Source organism: Gorilla gorilla, chromosome 1, assembly GCF_029281585.2.
Source record: "Gorilla gorilla gorilla isolate KB3781 chromosome 1, NHGRI_mGorGor1-v2.1_pri, whole genome shotgun sequence".
Classification (NCBI taxonomy): domain Eukaryota; kingdom Metazoa; phylum Chordata; class Mammalia; order Primates; family Hominidae; genus Gorilla; species Gorilla gorilla.
Window position 1 is genome coordinate 79,065,126 of NC_073224.2, and position 19,470 is coordinate 79,084,595.

General features: G+C 39.8%; 1 long non-coding RNA gene across 1 annotated transcript; it reads right to left on the minus strand.

The window, feature by feature from the left end:
* Positions 1 to 8,196: 8,196 nt before the first annotated feature.
* Positions 8,197 to 17,992, minus strand: LOC109029431 (uncharacterized). The gene is made up of 4 exons (XR_002008514.3): positions 17,154 to 17,992; positions 16,942 to 17,057; positions 9,402 to 9,570; positions 8,197 to 8,738 (listed from the first exon to the last, which is right to left on the minus strand). It is a non-coding gene; the product is annotated as an uncharacterized lncRNA (long non-coding RNA).
* Between the last annotated feature and the right edge of the window lie 1,478 nt (positions 17,993 to 19,470).

A 19,470-nucleotide genomic window follows, 5' to 3' on the forward strand; every position in this document is an offset into this window, starting at 1 on the left:
CTTTGATTTTCTTAAGGATATCAGCTACTCTGTTTGGTAATGAGGAGACACTGGTCAAACACTAGTCTGTTGGTCCTGGCAAGTTGAAGGAGACTGAAGAGGGTATCTCTTAGGGTGGAAAGCCCCAAGTGCCACAAAGTCGCAGTCAATTCTGTTTGCTATCATCCCTTCCCTTCCCCCACCGTCAATAGGAGTTTTAGGGGAGAGTTTCTTTTTAAGTTATTATTTCATATTTCATGGATTTCATGTCTTCCTCTGTCATTTTCTCCAAGCTCAGTTTGGGGAACCAGCAGTCTGTGTTAGTTCACCATTTTGTCCAAAACTGAAAACTCTTTGGTTTTGATCATCACCTCCTTATTTTATGAGCAGGGTAGAGACTCAAATATCCTCTCCTTAAAGTCCTGATGAATGGCAACATAAGTAATGATCCTTTCAAATATAAAGGTCACAATAGTTGATTTTTAAAAAATTGTATTTGAAATATGAAACAGCTATCTCCAAGAAAAGAGAGCAAAGCTTTGTTTTTTCCTTTTTGGACTCTGAGATAGCAGTGTGGTCTGCTTTGGAGCTTAGGATCAGTAACAAAAAAACAACAAAGCCAGAGAAATACCACATTAGTGTTTTGTACATTAAGAACTATGCATTCATTTTTACTTAATTTAACAAAAAGAGCAGTGAAATAAAAATAAAAAATATAGGAAAAGGTACACAAAACCTAATTTCAAAACATAAAATAAGGTTGCCAGATAAAATACAGTGTGCCCAGTTAAATTTGAATTTCAGATAAGCAACAAATAATTGTTTAGTATAATTATGTCCCAAGCAATATTTTTGTTTTCCTTCCAGGGCACATATGCCCCCATGTAGCTTTTTCCCTGGAGTAAGGCAGTTTGATCTTTAGATAAATCTGGCTTCAAAGCCCACCTCCATCTCTATTTTTTTTTAAATTTTTTATCTTGTGATTTCTTCTTTTTTTATTATTATACTTTAAGTTCTGGGATACATACACAGAGCATGCAGATTTGTTACACAGGTACATATGTGCCATGGTGGTTTGCTGCACCCATCAACCCATCATCTAGGTTTTAAGCCCCACATGCATTAGGTATTTGTCCTAATGCTATCCCTCCTCTTGCCCCCTGCCCCCCAACAGGCCCTGTGTGTGATATTCCCCTCCCTGTGTCCATGTGTTCTCATTGTTCAACTCCTGCTTATGAGTGAGAATCTGTGTTGTTTGGTTTTCTGTTCCTGTGTTAGTTTGCTGAGAATGATGGTTTCCAGCTTCATCCATGTCCCTGCAAAGGACATGAACTCATTCTTTTTTTATGGCTGCATAGTATTCCATGGTTTATATGTGCCACATTTTCTTTATCCAGTCTATCATTGATAAGCATTTGGGTTGGTTCCAAGCCTTTGCTATTGTAAATAGTGCTGTGATAAACATACGCGTGCATGTGTCTTTAAAGTAGAATGATTTATAATCCTTTGGGTATATACCCAGTAATGGGATTGCTGGGTCAAATGGTATTTCTGGTTCTAGATCCATGAGGAATCACCACACTGTCTTCCACAATGGTTGAATTAATTTACATTCCCACCAACAGTGTAAAAGCATTCCTATTTCTCTGCATCCTCTCTAGTATCTGTTTTTTCCTGACTTTATAATGATCGTCATTCTAACTGGCGTGAGATGGTATATCATTACGGTTTTGATTTGCGTTTCTCTAATGACCAGTGATGATGAACTTCTTTTTTCATATGTTTGTTGGATGCATAAATGTCTTCTTCTGAGACATGTCTATTCATATCCTTTGTCCACTCTTTGATGGGGTTGTTTTTTTCTTGTAAACTTGTTTAAGTTGCTTGTAGATTCTTTATATTAGATCTTTATCAGACAGATAGATTGCAAACATTTTCTCCCATTCTATAGGTTGCCTTTTCACTCTGATGACAGTTTCTTTTGCTGTGCAGAAGCTCTTTAGTTTAATTAGATCCCATTTGTCAATTTTGGCTTTTGTTTCAATTGCTTTCAGTGTTTTAGTCATGAAGTCTTTGACCATGCCTATGTCCTGAATGGTATTGCCTAGATTTTCTTCTAGGGTTTTTATGGTTTTAGGTCTAACATTTAAGTCTTTAATCCATCTTGAGTTAATTTTTGTATAAGGTGTAAGGAAGGGGTCCAGTTTCAATTTTCTGCACATGGCTAGCCAGCTTTCCCAGCACCATTTATTAAATAGGGATCCCTTCCCCATTTCTTGTTTTGTCAGATTTGTCTAAGATCAGATGGTTGTAGATGTGTGGTGTTATTTCTGAGTACTCTATTCTGTTCCATTGGTCTATATATCTGTTTTGGCACCAGTACCATGCTGTTTTGGTTACTGTAGCCTTGTAGTATAGTTTTAAATCAGGTAGCATGATGCCTCCAGCTTTGTTCTTTTTGTTTAGGATTGTCTTGGCTATACAGGCTCTTTTTTGGTTCCGTATGAAATTAAAGTAGTTTTTTCTAGTTCTGTGAAGAAAGTCAATGGTAGCTTGATGGGAAGAGCATTGAATCTATAAATTACTTTGGGCTGTATGGCCATTTTCACAATATTGATTCTTCCTATCCATGAGCATGGGATGTTTTTCCATTTGTTTGTGTCCTCCCTTATTTCCTTGAGCAGTGGTTTGCAGTTCTCCTTGAAGAGGTCCTTCACCTCCCTTGTAAGTCATATTCCTAGGTATTTTATTTTCTTTGTAGCAATTGTGAATGGGAGTTCACTCATGATTTGTGTCTCTATTATTGGTGTGCTTGTGATTTCTGCATATTGAGTTTGTATCCTGAGACTTTGCTGAAGTTGCTTATGAGCTTAAGGAGATTTTGGGCTGAGACGATGGAGTTTTCTAAATATACAATTGTGTCATCTGCAAACAGAGACAATTCGACTTCCTCTCTTCCTATTTGAATACCCTTTCTTTCTTTCTCTTGCCCGATTTCCCTGGCCAGAACTTCCAATACTATGTTGAATAGGAGAGGTGAGAGAGGGCATCCTTGGCTTGCCAGTTTTCAAAGGGAATGCTTCCAGCTTTTTCCCATTCAGTATGATATTGGCTATGGTTTTGTCACAAATAGCTCTTATTATTTTGAGATATATTCCATCAATACCTAGTTTATTGAGAGTTTTTAGCATGAAGGGGTGTTGAATTTTATTGAAGACCTTTTCTGCCTCTATTGAGATAATCATGCAGTTTTTGTCGTTGGTTCTGTTTATGTGATGAATTACATTTATTGATTTGTGTATGTGGAACCAGCCTTGCATCCTAGGGATGAAGCTGACTTGATCATGGTGGATAAGCTTTCTGATGTGCTGCTGGATTCAGTTTGCCAGTATTTTATTGAGGATTTTCGCATCGATGTTCATCAGGGATATTGGCCTGAAATTTTCTTTTTCTGTTGTGTCTCTGCTAGGTTTTGGTATCAGGATGATGCTGGCCTCATAAAATGAATTAGGGAGGAGTCCCTCTTTTTGTGTTGTTTGGAATAGTTTCAGAAGGAATGGTACCAGCTCCTCTTTCTACCTCTGGTAGAATTCAGCTGTGACTCCATCTGGTCCTGGGTACTTTTTGGTTGGTAGGCTATTAACTACTGCCTCAATTTCAGAACTTGTTATTGCTCTATTCAGGGATTCGACTTCTTCCTGGTTTAGTCTCAGGAAGGTGTATGTGTCCAGGAATTTATCCATTTCTTCTAGATTTTCTAGTTTATTTATGTAGAGGTGTTTATAGTATTCTCTGATGGTATTTTGTATTTCTGAGGGATCAGTGATGATCTCCCCTTTATCATTTTTTATTGTGTCTATTTTATTCTTCACCCTTTTCTTCTTTATTAGTATGGCTAGTGGTCTATCTATTTTGTTAATCTTTTCAAAAAACCAGCTCCTGGATTCATTGATTTTTTTTTAAGGGTTTTTAGTGTCTCTATCCCCTTCAGTTCTGCTCTAATCTTAGTTATTTCTTGTCTTCTGCTAGCTTGTGAGTTTGTTTGCTCTTGCTTCTCTAGTTCTTTTAATTGTGATTTTAGGGTGTCTGTTTTAGATGTTTTCTACTTTCTGATGTGGGCATTTAGTGCTATAAATTTCCCTCTAAACACTTCTTTAGCTGTGTCCCAGAGATTCTGGTACCTCGGGTCTTTATTCTCATTGGTTTCAAATAACTTATTTTTGCCCTAATTTCATAATTTACCCAGTAGTCATTCAGGAGCAGGTGCCCACCTCCATCTCTAGCTGGGTGACCTAAGCAATAAATCTGAACCCCAACTTCCTTCTTTATGAAATGGGAATAAACCTACATACCTTGTAGGTTGTTGCTAGAACCAATTGTGATAAGGTGTGTAAATGCCTAGAACAGTGCAGGACACCTAAGAGGTGCTGATAACATTATTTATCTTTCCTAATTCAAAGGAAAAATTACCATCATCTCAAAACTAATATCAATAACTGAAAGTTTTTTCTGTTAAAAAATTAGTATCAGCCTATGTATTTACTGATCTGCTATAAAATGTTACAGCACATAGAAAACAGAAACTGGCACATATGTGAGACATCTGAAGAATAATTAGTCTGTGCTATTATGTAAGTTTTATGAATAAACATTTTTGGGGAGTCCAGATGTTTTGATATATTTAAAGCATAAGTGTCTTCAGACATGGAGCTTAAATTAGTCTTTAGCTTGGCCTTGAATCTTCCTTTATCCACTCAACAATGGTAAGGTAGGATATCCCCTTTTAAAATCCCTCCTAATGACATCTAATGATAGTTGAGATGTAAAGTTGAATGACTAAGCTACATGTTATTCATTTTCACAATCATTTTCTATGGAAGTTGTCTAGAATAAGTGTATTCTACTTGTGTTGCCAAAGGATTCTAACTGGTATAGGTATTCTGGCATTGTGTATTTGGGTTTTGTAGCACAAAGCATTTTGGGGTTTTATCACACAGGTTAGAATCCTCACTCAAACTCATTACAGTAGCTCCTTGGAGGTTTTTCAGTAACAAGGTGCTAATCTAGTAATAACCATAACCATTTGTTGACTATTTACCCTGTTACAGATGTTTTATAAACATTAATTATTTTATCTTTTACAACAACCACGAAAGGTAGATGCATAATCTCAATAATTCAGATGGGGAAACTGAGGATCAGGGGGGTTAAAACACTCGCCCAAAGTCAAGGAACTCGTACATGACAGAGCTGGGATTGAAACCTGTCTTTGCTGACTCTGGTACTTTTCTGCTTTCCACTGCTCCAACATGGCTTCAGAAATTTTAAATGAGGGGAAAACCCCATACACCCCTAAATCTCCCCTCATTTTATTTCATCTCATTGTAAGGGGCTTGCTTATTCAACTTATCAAGGACACATACATGGCTAAAATGTCAGCATCCATCTAACTTATTTCACTTGTGATCCAAAATGATATTGAAACTCTGCTCTCCTGAGAGATGAAAAGTTGGTGGGTTATTGCATTTGTTGGTTTGTTGCTTAAAAATGATTAATTGTGTTCAGAGCTCCTCAGCTGTTTCTCTTGCCCTAGTGCTGAGGTAGTGAACTGGAATGGGGGCTGGGGGAAGAAACAAGGCAAGGGAGGCAGGTCAGTTTTGCTTTTATTGACAGTGGAAGCAGTTAATAGTTTATGGAGAGCAAGCTCCCTTGCTAAACTTTGCTGCCAGTACTGCCGCTGCGATGAGATGATGTCTGGGGCCAACCCTTTGTTGGAGGGGGCAGGATGATGGGGCAAATAATGACAAGGGGGTTCCCTCCTTCCGTTTATTATCCACAGTTTCAAAAAAGTGAATGCAAGAGAAAGAGACCATAATGGGGAAAATTTGACATCATAGCCTGGTGATCCCAGTGAGGCTGGTGCCTTCTGTCCCTGCCTCCTGCTTCTGGAGCAAATTAGGCTTATATGAGGCTCAGAATCTCCCAAGAACCGAGAAGTGCAGTACATTTTCCTGAAAGTCACAGTGACAGGTGGGAATGTGGCCAAACACCCCACACCATTCGTTCATCATCTCTTTTAACAGGCTGCTGCTGTGCAAGGTTCTCAGGGGCCAACTCGTGCTAGCCAGCTCCCCAGCCTCTCTGACTTCCTTTAGGAGGCTGGCTATTTTGCCTTGCCTGACCTTGGGGTGGGGTGGAGGAGAGAATTTCAAATAAGTGAATCAACTTCATCAGAAGGCCTGCTTAGTGTTTTATTTTGTGCTACATGTGAATAGTAAGCTCATTTCATTTCCACAGCAATTCTTTATTTAAAGGTAGGTATAATTTTCTCTATTTTACAGGATATATAACCGAGGTCCAGGAAGTTAAGTAAATTCCCTAAGACCCACCACTAGGAAGTGGTAAAAGAAGGATTCCAACTCATGTTTGTCTCTTTGTGGTCCTTCTGGTGACAGTGATTCCTCTCAGCTGGGATGGTCTTCCAAGTTGAGAGGACAGCCCCCCCTACCCCATAGAAACGTGAACAATAATGATCATGGTAAACAAGGATGGTGATCATCTCAGAAAGAATGAATGCTCCTTCACTGGAAGCTCTCAGATTTTGTTTGAATTTCATCTTGTCTGATTTACAGAAATTAATGAGCTACTAGATCTAGACCTGGTGTGTCTTGATAAAATGACTTATTTTTAGTGCTTTAGCATTTAAAAGGATCTGTTATAATTTCATGCTTAAATAACACCAGATAAGGGTCTGTGTTTGTCTAGTGTAATTGGAAGAAGCAATGGAAAAGGAAACAGTTTCTTCTAAACAAATGGCATGAATGCATCCTGGGAGAAATTTGAAGATAGAGAAACCTCCCAATAAAACAAACACCAGGGTTTTAATTATTCTCCTTGGAGAGCATTACCCATAGTCCACAGATGGCCTTTAAGGACACAGAGACCTACACAAGGAGGCTGGAGATGTGTGTGGGGTGGCAGTGGGCGTTGGAAGCCAGGGGCAGGGTTGCCTCAGTGAAGAAGTGCAGCTATCCATCAAAAAGCCTACTTAGGTTGCTTGAAAACAGTGGGGAAAACACAGGAGTGAACCTCCCTCCCTTCTTGGACTCTGGCAGGGCTGATTTGTGGACTTGTCCCTGTGCCTTTAACATCAACATCCTCAGGGCCTCTGAGACCACCTAAGTCACAGTACCCAAGGCAATGGGAAAAAGCTGGCTGAAATAACTAAAGCTGGGAGAGGTTAGAGACTATGATATAGTAAAACGACTGCTCTCCCAGACGTCTGGACCGCTGAATCACCCACAGGCCACTGAGCCTCTTTCCTTCCCTGCTCTCTCTAAAGGCTTTTCCTGCCTGGGAGCCTCTTCCTTCCGCATCCTCTTCCCAGCGGTACCTATTGGCCCCGCCCCTCTCGTGGCCTTGCCCCCTCCACACTCAGGCAGCACCCAGTCCCGCTCCCGCCAGCCCCTTTCTCCCATGGTAAAATTTTGCTCTCTTTGTACATTTACATTTCTGCTGACTGCAAGGATCAGTTTAATTTCATGGGTGTCATTTCCTTCAAGAAATCTCTGTCTGAGCAGCGGCCCATCGAATCCCCGGTAAAACATATTTTCCTACGGTAATGATTTTATGGGCCCATAAGTCATGAATTTATTATGATCTCAGTCCTTGCTGCTGATTGCTGTAAAATGCAAAGTAATTAACAGCGAGCGGTAGCAGTTATTCCCACCTGGTAACGTGTTCCTTCGTTCGCTGATGGGTTTGATTAAAGTAATGACTAAAGAGTGAAGCCCGGCTGTAAAATATTAGCATGATTATTGCTGTATCCTAAATAAGAAACAAAACTAATGGGTATGGTCTGAGAAATTAAAAAAATACACACACAATCATTCCTCTCCCCCCACTCCCATCTCCCTTAAGCAATTGTTATGGCTCATTTAAGGTGTGTCTTCCTTCCCGTTAAATAATGTATGGATTCCAAGGCCAGAGGCTGGCTAGCAGAGCATATCACACAGTTCTCATAACGTTTAAAGTGCTGGTGTTAAGTTTTTTCCTTTTCTCTTCGATGTGCAGAATGGAGCTTGGATGGGGGTATTATTTGAGCTAAAGCCTACAGAGCTGCTAAAAGGCTTTCTCCCACTCTACATGAGGCAGGGGTCTTTGGTTAGGGCTACCCCAACCACAGAGATATGTGAGTCTCAGTCACCTTTCCCAACCTTAGGAATAATTTGTTTCTATTGTCACATTGGTCTGGGGATACACAACAACTCACACAATGCCTATTTTGATGCCCAAACAGTTAACTGCCCTTTACGCTGGTGCTATGAGGAGGTCAAGCTTCTTGAAGCTCCACCTTCCCTGGAAGACCAGGTAGGAAGCTCAGCTGTGAGTTGGCTCCAAGGCAGTCCTGCTCATGGCATGCCAGTGTCTTCCCCTCTCAACTCTGAGAGCACTCCACACTCCAGAGAGCCAAGAGACCGTAAACAGGTACTGTTCTCCTGGAGTATGTATGGGCAGGCAGTGGGACGGGGAGTGGGCTGGAGGACATGGCCTGCTTGCTGAGGAGGTCATGGAGAGATAGGAGGGATCTGCTTCTGCTCTTCTCCAGTGGTCCTGAATTAAATTCACGTTACATCTTTGTAGGTTGGAAGAGAACAGCCAGAAGAGAGTCAGGATATGCAGGAAGCTATGTGCCAAGGGAGATCCCTCAAGTATTTGGCTCTAGAAAGATTGTTTTGCCAAGGGTGAGATGACTGAGGCTGCAGGAAGACAAAAGTCCATTTGATTAAGTCAATATTGCATACCTAGTATATGACAGTCACAGGAATACACTCTCTACCATTAAGAAACTTCTAGTCTAGAAACATAATGCAAGGGGAAGATGATCAAAAAACCTCATTTGCAAGGGACAGGAATAAAGAGAAGTGGTATCTTGGAAAGGGACTTGTGGCCATGATATCCTCAGGGAGAGGTATGGACAAGTGGCTGAAGGGAGAATGCCACACTGCCACTGTGGGAGGTTGAAGTGGCTCTTCTGCACACCTTGTGAATTTGGAAGGGAAAAGACCACTTCTTATGGGGAAAAATGGGCATCATTTTTCTGATTCATAACCATGGAGACCAGGAAAAACAGTACTATAAATGTGCACCTCTCTCTGCTTCAGAAGAGCTCAGAGCATTTAAAAAATACAAGGTCCTTATGAAGAAAGAGGTGAGGGACAGGCATGCATGGCCCCATTTTAAAGATTCAGGGACCTAATTATGGAGAAAGAAGTGATTGGCCCAAAGCTGCTCTCAGTAAGGGGCAGACGCAAGGTCAGACCCTGTGTCTTTCCTATTAACCAACTGGTAGCTGTTTGTTCAATGGGTTGTGCTTCACATGCCAAAGTTTTGGAGGCTACACTTCCAAACCAATGGACCACCTGGCTGTGTTGGGTCATCCACCAGCAGTGGCTATTATCATGACTCTGCTCTCAATCCAAGGAATATCACATGTGCCATGCTGGGACAGTACCAGGCAGAAAAGCACCAGGTTTCTCCTTATAGTAGAAAGACAGCTGTTTCCCAAATGGAAGGTACTCCTGCATTTTCCTAATCATGGATGAAGCAGAGACAAAGTGAGGTTGTGTTTCAGGTGAGAGGAAATAGATCTATAAAAATATTTTTTATTCTTCTCTTCCCCTTCCTTCTCAATCATTTAAAAAATAACACTTGTTGCATCATATCTCAGAAAAAATATAATGAACATGCACCTTTTTGCCTTTACTTCTCTGGCTCTTGCTCCTTATAAGGGGCAGATGAAGGAAAAGTTATTGGGATCGCAGTGCTGGCACCAGGAAGATAAATGTGAAGCCCTCCCTCTCTCCGCCGCTGAACAGGTCAAAAAATGATTGCATTGGGCGTGAAGGATTTATGTCTGCCATGAATCAGTCAGAGTGTTGGGGTAAATCAAGGCTGACATTTTTAGCATCTGGGAAAAAAAAAGCAATTGCATTTTATGTCTACATTTTGCTTGGCTAATCAAGGTGCGGAAGAGGCACTCTGCCTGGGGAAACTTTCCCACTTTTTATTATTGAGGTAGAGTTTGGTTTTTCCCATAGAAACATGAAGCAAGGCTTCAGGTTAAAGAAAGGAAAAGGCCCTCCCTGTCAGTTCTGACTTGGAGAGATTTTAATTTGGGAGAAGGGGATCTGGGGAGGGACTGGACATGTGAGCTACCTGAACAGTCTTAGGGATAGCTCTGGAGCAAGGGGGTGGATGACCACTTTTGCAATGAATTTCATCTCTCCATAGGCCTCTGGCAGGACCTAAGACATAACAGAAACATTAGGGGCGGGTGGGGAACTAGTTTGATGCTTTTGACTAAATTGACCAGCTACTAATTGATTACTAATCAGTCCTTTAACTGAAGCAACCAGTGAAATACCTACACAGATTAGTTAAAACTGTTGACCCTGTTGATGCATATTGACATAGTTCAAGATCAAGCCACAGTTAATGTGTGCAAGGGGAAAAGACAGATGAACAAATTATCTAGCAATTTTTTTTTAGCTTTGCATTTCCAAGGTCAGTTTATCTAAGTGCTTTGCCTTAGTAAATGAAAATGTATTTGGATTTGGAAAGTGTTATATTTTGCATGAGGGACAAGATTCAGCAAATATTACATTCGTATGTTAACAGATAGTAATCATGGTAGCTAATGTTTTAGAGGGAGGGGGTTTACTATATAAAGTGCTTAATAACTTTATATATATGATCTCATTAAATCTCCATTGCTCCAGGAGCTAATTATGATCCCCATTTATCAATGGGGAAACTGATGGATAAACCCAAGGTTATATCCAGCTCTTCTTAGCTAGTAAAAGCTAGAGAAGTTTATTGAACCAAGGGAATTCTGCCTTCATAGCCTTCATCCCTAACTTCTATGCATGCTACTTCAGATTTGATCAAAGCAGCTATGCACATTCTAACAATTTTGGGAATAAGAGATTCAACAAAAACAGATTTCATAGATGTTCAGATTTTCTTTTTGTGGGCTTGACAAAGGTTAGGAACCAGCCACAGGTCCTGCAACTAGGTACTTATGATGATAGTAATAGCTAAAATGTGTTGCTCACTTGTCATGTGTCAGGCACTGTGTTAAGCTCTTTATGTATATTTACTCATAGAAGTCCCACATAGCTCTAAACAAGTCAGCCTATTATGATCCTATGTTCCAGGTGAAAAAAATTGAGGCACCGAGAAGTTTAGATTCTTTTCCATGCATTTAGCTAACAAGTGACAGCCAGGATGGGACACCAGGCACAATTGACATCAGAGCCATCACACATACTTTTCTGGATAGCCCTTGCAGTGGCTTTGCCATGCTCACGGAATGTGTTTCTGGTGAGGCAATGGTGTTGGCAGTTGTTGTTTGCCTTCCTTCTTGTGTGTGTGTGCCCTCAAATAATTGCTTTGTGACGTCTGACTAAAGAGACTTCCAAGTTCTCTTTAAAAAAATTTAAATACTCTTCCTTTATTAGCACATACTGAATTTAAAAATAATGGAAAAAAATATTATTTGACTGGGAGGCTGAGGCAGGCCAATTACTTGAGGTCAGAGTTCGAGACCAGCCTGGGCAACATGGTGAAACCCCATCTCTACTAAAAATACAAAAATCAGCTGGACACGGTGGCATACACCTGTAATCCCAGCTACTCAGGAGGCTGAGGCAGGAGAATCACTTGAACCCAGGAAGCAGAGGTTGCAGTGAGCCGAGATGGCACCACTGCACTCCAGCCTGGGCAACAGAGTGAGACTCCATCTCAAAAACAAAAACAAACAAAAAAAACATTATTTGAGATTTCAATTAGTGCTTTCTTGCCCAGGGCCCTAGGACTCCTAGAAGTCCTTTAAGGAGGTAGCGGAGACCTTAAAGAAATGTTCTGTATATTTAAAAACTGAACTGAAATGGATTTACTGATAAGGCTTCAGAGGGTAACTCAAACACCAAGTTTGTGGAATTATATTAGCTCAGTGAGGTAATGCGGATTATTGCATACTGATTGTTCTTTGATGAATAAACATAGGGGAATGGAGAATTCTTTAATAAAGGTTGTCAATGAGACAAAAACATTAAAAATAGGAAACCCTAGAGGAAAAAGAATAAAGGAGGTCCTTGGTGACAGAAAGCCTGGGAGCCCCTGATATAAAGGCTTGTTCTTTTTGTTCCCTGTCCCTTGGTTATTTGTTTGAAATGTTATCAAAATACCTTTCAAAGACCAGTGATGTAATTTATGTAAAGTGTTATGCAAATACTAGTTTTTGTTATTAATATTAGCAGTAATAGTTATGATAATGATCTTGCTGTGGCACATGTGATTTCATTAACAATTATATCAAGAACCTTAATTTTAAACATTTCATTTCCTAGGGTTAGATTTAACTTCTTCCCCAAACCCTGCATTAGCACAGTCATGCCCTGACATGCCGTGCGCTCTGTGTATGTGTACATGCTTGTTTAATGCGTCACGTGTGTGCATGTGTGCAGTGCCCATAGTTTTGTGAGTTTTGTATTGCTCTTACCCCCTCTGCCTTGTACAGCTGCACATTATAAGATTCTTTGTTCAGAAAACTTGTTTGAAAGGGCGATGAAGCATTTGGGTCGAGGTGTGGGTTTTTACTCCCACATTTTTTGCCAATAATTAGACAAACTTTACCACCAAATCTTCTTTTGCCTCTGTGGAGGATGAAGGGTCTGGGAGAAACTGGATTTGAAAATCTGATCTGGCTGTCACATTGTTCGGGGGCTGTGCCTACACACACAAGTTGGTTTGAATGTCACAAAGAGGTTATGAACGTGTTTCCAGGTATGCCCCTATCATATGTACCTGGTGCCAAAAATGGATTTGACTTCATTCTTCCTTTTGAACTAGTTGTTTTGATGCACTTTGGAGACAGTCTGAATAATGCTATTAATTGGGCAGAGATTAGCACATAATCAAATCACATCTGCTTTAAAAAAAAAAGTCAGAGCCCTCTTTACTAAAATAGCATAAAGTGTAAATTGATTCATAGCAACCTAGCTCTGTATTCCCAATTAAAAAAGAAAGTTATCAGTAGAATAAGATTGGTACCTGCTCTAATATTTGTTATCACCCCTTCTTAGTCTGCTTCTGTATGTTTCCTTTCTCTTATTTCCTTTATCTTGTATCCGGCTGCTGCTTCAACCTGGCTCACACCACCAGCAAGCTGAGTGTCCTCGTGAACACCCCAGTTCATTCTCAGGCTCCCTGTCTTACTCCAGAGCTCTCTTCTGCTTCTCTCCTTTGTGTAAAGCTGTCTTCTCTTGGTGCCTTGGGTCCTGCTGGTCTTTTTTTTTTTTTAGCATCTAGAACAGCAGGACATCCCTCACTACCACCTGCATGTGTGCTTGAGCAGGCCGTGTTCTAACCCACAGCAGCCCCCTGTCCACTCATGGTTGTGTTATATCTTCCTTGCTCTGAAGCTCATAATTACTAATTTTTACTTAGACTGGGCCTCTTCTATAACATTAGTTTTCACCACCTGCCAAAGAATTTGCCAGCGACTTAAAAAAATGTTCTACCTTCCTCTTATTTCTATTATTCAGATTGAACATGAGGGTTAAAGTAGCAGTGTGCCATGGTTTCTCAGATAGCAGAAGTACAACCAGGGCCTCCGGTGGGGGCCACAGGCAGTCATTTACTGGGTCAGGCATTGAACTAGGTGGGACATGAGTTGATCTGAATTGGTATTTTTCTCCAAGGCAGTCTCTGTAGACTTGAGGAGCTGGAACATACGTGGAATTAAGTGGCGGCCGAAAGGATGTGACAAGTGAACTCTGCTGCCACTTTGCATCCTGGCCAAAAAGGAAAGGCTTCAGGTTTTGGAGTTTTACATGAGTCCAAATCTGGGTCTCCTGGCTTATTAGCCATGTGACTTCTGAGTCTCACTTTCCTAATCCATAAAATGGGAATGATGATACCTGCTTCACAGGGTGTTATGAAGAATAAATGAGGCAGTGTGTTTAAAATGGCTAGCAGAGCACACAGCAGGTCTATGGTTGTCATGTGTTGTGGTAGATCAAGAGAGGATATCCCTGGGCTATGGGAACCTAAAAATGTTAGCACAGTCATGCTGCAAAAAAATTCTGAACATCAATGAAAATTGACGAGCATAAAACTGCCAGAAACAGTTTCTAATGAAACTGTAGCCCTTGCTATGCTGAGCCTTGCACTTCCTGGGGGTCATGGCTGCCCAGGGGACTTTGCCCATAAGGGGCAGTGAGGCAGGAGGGCTGGAGCTATACCAGATCAGTTTTTTAGCCTTAGGCAGCACCTCTGGTGGAAAAAAGACATGACTCATATTTTTAGAAGCTGGGAGAAGGAAACAGAAAATAAGTCTCTAGAAAGAGTTGAGAGTCAGAAAGAGACTTAGAAGAACCCCAGAAGGGCAAGTACGTACAAAATCAAGGGCAAAAGTCTGAAGATTGAAACATGAGAAAAAAGAAATGCAAATGTAGGAAGACTAGAAACGAGTTTCAAAAATATCTGTACCTGTTGGAACTTTGGTTAAAATCGAGAAGGTAATAGGAATACTTGAAGAGTCTTACACTTAGCTTATGTTATCAGTTGCAGAGATACAATGTGTGTGTGTGTGTGTGTGTGTGTGTGTGTGTGTGTGTACATGAGCACACATGAATTCAACTGTGGTGGTCTCTCCTCTTAACAAAGACTAGTTCCTTCAAACATGTCCAGGATCCCATTCTTTCTTACTACTGTAAAGTCTAATTTTCTCCTGTCTTCATCATGATTAATCTCCCCCTTTCTTACTGCATTATTCCTCACAGTTTGAACGCATGTGGTAGTATTTTCCAAGTTAAAATCAAAAAGCAAAACCTTCTCATGACTTCTTGTCTCTCTCCGGCCAATGCCTCAATTCTCTGCTACCCTTCAACATAAAACTTCTTCTAGAAGTTGTCAAATTGTGCTGCTTTTATTTTCTCATCTTCTCATTCATTCCTTAGTTCACTCTTTTGCCCTAAAAGTAGTAGCCCAAGGTCACTGACAATTTCATTGTACCATCCAAGGGCAACTTTCAGCCTTATCTTCCATAGCCTCTCAGCCACATTCTCTAAGGCTGAAGGCTGTTATTCTCAGCACAGGCCTCCCTTGGCTTCTGTGGCTCCACACATTTCCTGGCTGTCCTCTTCTCACCTGCAGTCTCCTTTGCTGAGTCCTCTATGCTGGCTCTCTGAGTGTGGGTGTGCTCTAGGGCTTAGTTCTGGGTCCTCTTTTCATCTCTCCCTACGCTTATTCCTAGGTGACCTCCTCTATCCCCTGTGGCTTTAAGCATCATCTGTATGCTGATGACTTACCAATTTATGTCTCCAGTCCAGAAATCTCCTCTGAGATTCAGACTCATATCTATCTAACTGGCTACTTGACATCTCTACTTGGATATCTCATAGGCATCTCTAAAGAAACATGGAAAAATAGCATTTTCTCTTTTCCTCCCAAACCTGTTTCTTTCCCAGAATATCCTGTCTTCATAGATGATGGCACCTTCAATGCAGTTGCTCAAGTCTAAAGCCCTCAGTTCATTGACAAAATCTGCCACATCTATCACATTAATTCATTTGTTCAATTAGCAGTTACAGTTGATGTTCATTGTGTGTGGCAATTATATTCTATAAAGTCACTGTGAACACTGATTTAGCGAATACTGAACCATTGCTCTTAAAGAAAACACAGGTTAGGTGCCTTCGAGCCTCTGGTTACAATGTTTACATCGACTGACCAATACATTTTAGGTGTGTTTCTGTTTAAAGACACCTTCTTGAATATATATGTGTATATATAGTTGATTCGTTAATATTGAATTCACAGCCAACAGCGCTGGCTCATACTGGAATGAGGCTCACCTAACACACAAATTTTCTCCATAAGTCACACCACAGCTTTCTTGCACTCAGGAACACTACATAGCACTTCAGCACTAGGCCTGGGGGGCATTTTGTACAGCAAAAGCACCAACACAAAGCACAAAAATATGACCAAACGTGGCACTAACCAGGCAGCAAAAAGGACACTTGTTGAAAATATAAAACTAGAAACAAGAAGGCAGAATGTGCTCTTGTTTGACCTCAGCCAGGAACGTCCATGACTCAAACTCTTCACCTGTTTTTGCAAGTGCATTTCTGCAAACAATGGCAAAAGTGCCATAAGCATTGATTTTGGGGTTACAAATTTTAGGGAATAAGCAAATTCATAAATATGGAGTCTGTAAATAATGAGGAGCAACTATATTGCTATTTACAAACCAAACACTGTACTAAGAACTGAAGGTAAGTCTGCTAAGCAAAACACACATTGTTCCTTCCCTCACGGAATATACTAAGTCAAACTCCTGTGTATACTGTATTTTGAATCAGTCTGCTTTTTTCAAATTCTCCCCCAGCTACCCTAATTCTTATGACCTATATTTGCCATTTGGGCAATTACTTATTAAATGATTTACTTCTAATCTTGCCCCCTTCTATTCATTCTCTAACTATGGGCAGACCAGTTCCCTTAAACATGAACTGAATTGTGCCATGGTCTGCTTTGTGTCCTTTAATGATTTACTCCTCAAATATTTACTGTGACTGCAGAGTCCTGTTGATCTCTGCAGCCTCATCTTGAACCACAGTCTCCTTTCACTCATGCTCCCACTACATGGGCATCCTTTCAGGTTCTTGTGTGTGCAAAGGCCTTTCCTGCCTCTCAGCCTTTGCACATGTTGTTCCATAGGGCTGTGCCTAGAGTACTCCATAAATTTCTGTTTGTCCTCAGATCTAATATAAGCTCTATCCCCTTAGAAAAACCTCCCCCTGAACACCAAGGCCTGCCTTGTTATTCTCTATACAAACACACCTTGTTTGTTTCTTTTATTACACACTTAATATTTTATAACATACTTACGTTTAATATTTTCTTTATGGTTTACTGTGCCATCCCTCACTAGACTTTTAATTCCAGGAGAGTAGAGACCATCTTAGTTTTGTTTACCACTTTTTTCTCAGTATCCAGTACAGTGCCTGGTACACAATAAGCATGTAATTAATATTTAGTAAATGAATTAATTCATGAATTATTAAATAATTTCCTTAGAGTATCAAAGAGTCCCCATATACCAGCTTGTCAGCTAAAGTAGAAAAGCTCCAATATTGTCTTCATCCAATTTTCTTTTGCTGTTTCTAGTAATTCTAGAGAACTTTATTCCAGTTCTTATTCTGGATTTATAATTTAGCATTTTCATTAGGTCTAGGAGTCCACTCTAATAAGCAGAACCGTAGCAACCTATTTTCTTATCAGGTTCCCAGATTCACTGCCCCACCATGGGCTTTACAAGGTATTCTTGAGGCTCTCCTTGTCAGTCAGTGCCATTGAAGGCTATTCTCAGACAACCCCACATCCTTGCACAGTCAGCAATATAGCCGGCTTACATTAAGCCCTTTTACCGGTGAGTGAGCAGTCATGTGGACCAAATCTTTCGAGGAATCACCGGAACCTAAGTTGCCCTTTCAATCACTTGTAGCTCAGGCCATTGGCCTCGAAATACTCTGAGCTGCACAAAAGAGAACTGGTAACAATAGCCAGAAAGTTCAGAAAGTTCTGTTTGGACCCAGTATATGAAAGAACTTTTTAATAGTCATCTGATTGAAGACAAATGGACTACTTGAGTAGGTAGTAAACCCCAGTCCTTAAAGGGGTTGGAAAGCCATTGTCTGGAATGCTGGAGAGAATATTACTGTAGTTGATGAGCTGACGGTCTTAGAGTTTTTCAGGCTGTGACCTGTGGACCAACTGCATCAAAATCATCTGGAGATGCTTGCAGGGCAGTGGGATTAGTTGTGGTGGCCCTAGCATGCTTGTTGAAAACCATTTCTTACTTTACACCCCAGCCTTAGATATAGATGGTATGGGGGATGCAGCATGGAGAATCTCTGAGCTTTAGAATTCTGACACAGATAGTCTCTAAGGTGGTTTTATGCCTTCATATTTTGGTCTTGTGGTCTCATAATTATTTATTAGTCAACAAATGTTTTTGAAAACTATCAGTCAATGTTATTGACTTTAGAGATTTTGATGAATTAATTTCATGTGTCAATTGGCTAGGCTATGGTACCCGACTACTTACTGAAATACTAATCTAAGTATTCTCGTGAAAGTATTTTGTATATGTAGTTGATATCTATGATCAGTTTACTTCAAGTAAAGGAGATTATACTTGATAATTTCGTTTATCAGTTGACAATGTTAAGAGCAAAAACAGATTTCCCAGAGAAGAAATTCTGCTTCGAAACTACAGCTTGAAACTTCTACTTGAGTTTTCATTCTGTTAATTTGTCCCACAGATTTCTAATTTGCCAGTCTTCACCATTGCATGAGCTAATTCCTTAAAATGAAACTCACATATATATATATAATAAGTATATTTTACATATGTATGTGGTATATATGATGGTATATGATAGATATTATATATGTGTATGTATGTGTATGCACACACACACACACCTACACACACATTCATGTATTTCTCTGGAGAACCTTAACTAATCAACAGATATAGCAGAGAACAAAACTAAATCACCTGATCTCATTTTAGGTTTCACAGAGTGCTGAGTATTATTTTTTCAGTCTTTTTACATTTATTAAAACTGTTGAGATCCAGCATATGGTCTCTCTTGATGACAATATCATGTACACCTGAAAAATGTATATTCTACAGTTGTAGTTTAAGGTGGTTGAAAGTATGGTTTGGATCACTATGTCTTTACTGATTTTTGTCTAAGCGTTCTATAAATTTTTGGAAGATGGGTGCTAAAATCTCCTGCTATGATTGCAGAATTGTCTGTTTCTTTTAATTCTGTAAACGCTTGCTTTATTTGGTTGTAGCTTATTATTAGGCACATGCCACATTGATGGTTGTTATGTCTTCTTGATAAGTTGATCCATTTATCATTTTGAAGTGTCCTTGTTTAATGTTACTTTCTATCTTGAAAGCTTATTTTATCTGATATGAAAATATCCCTGGCCACCTTATTTTTTAGTTTGCCTAGTATATATATTTCCATTAATTTACTTTTATCTGTTAATTTATTTTTAAAGTGCATCTCTTGTAGGCAGCATGTAGTTGAGTCTTGCTTTTAAATTTATTCTTACAATCTGACTTTTTTGGAGTGTTTAGTTCATTAATGTTTAATGTAATTATTGATATTTTTGGATTTTCATCTGCCATTTTATTTGATTTTTTTGCACACTTTGTTGTTCCTTTATTTTTCCTTTCCTGTCTCCTTTTAGACTAAATACTTTTTACAATTCTACTTTATTAAATTACTTTTTTTGCATTTTTAGTGGTTATTCTAAGGACTGCAATATACATCCTTCACTTTTCATAGTCAACAAGGAGTTAATATTATACCAATTCATGTAAAATATGAAAAT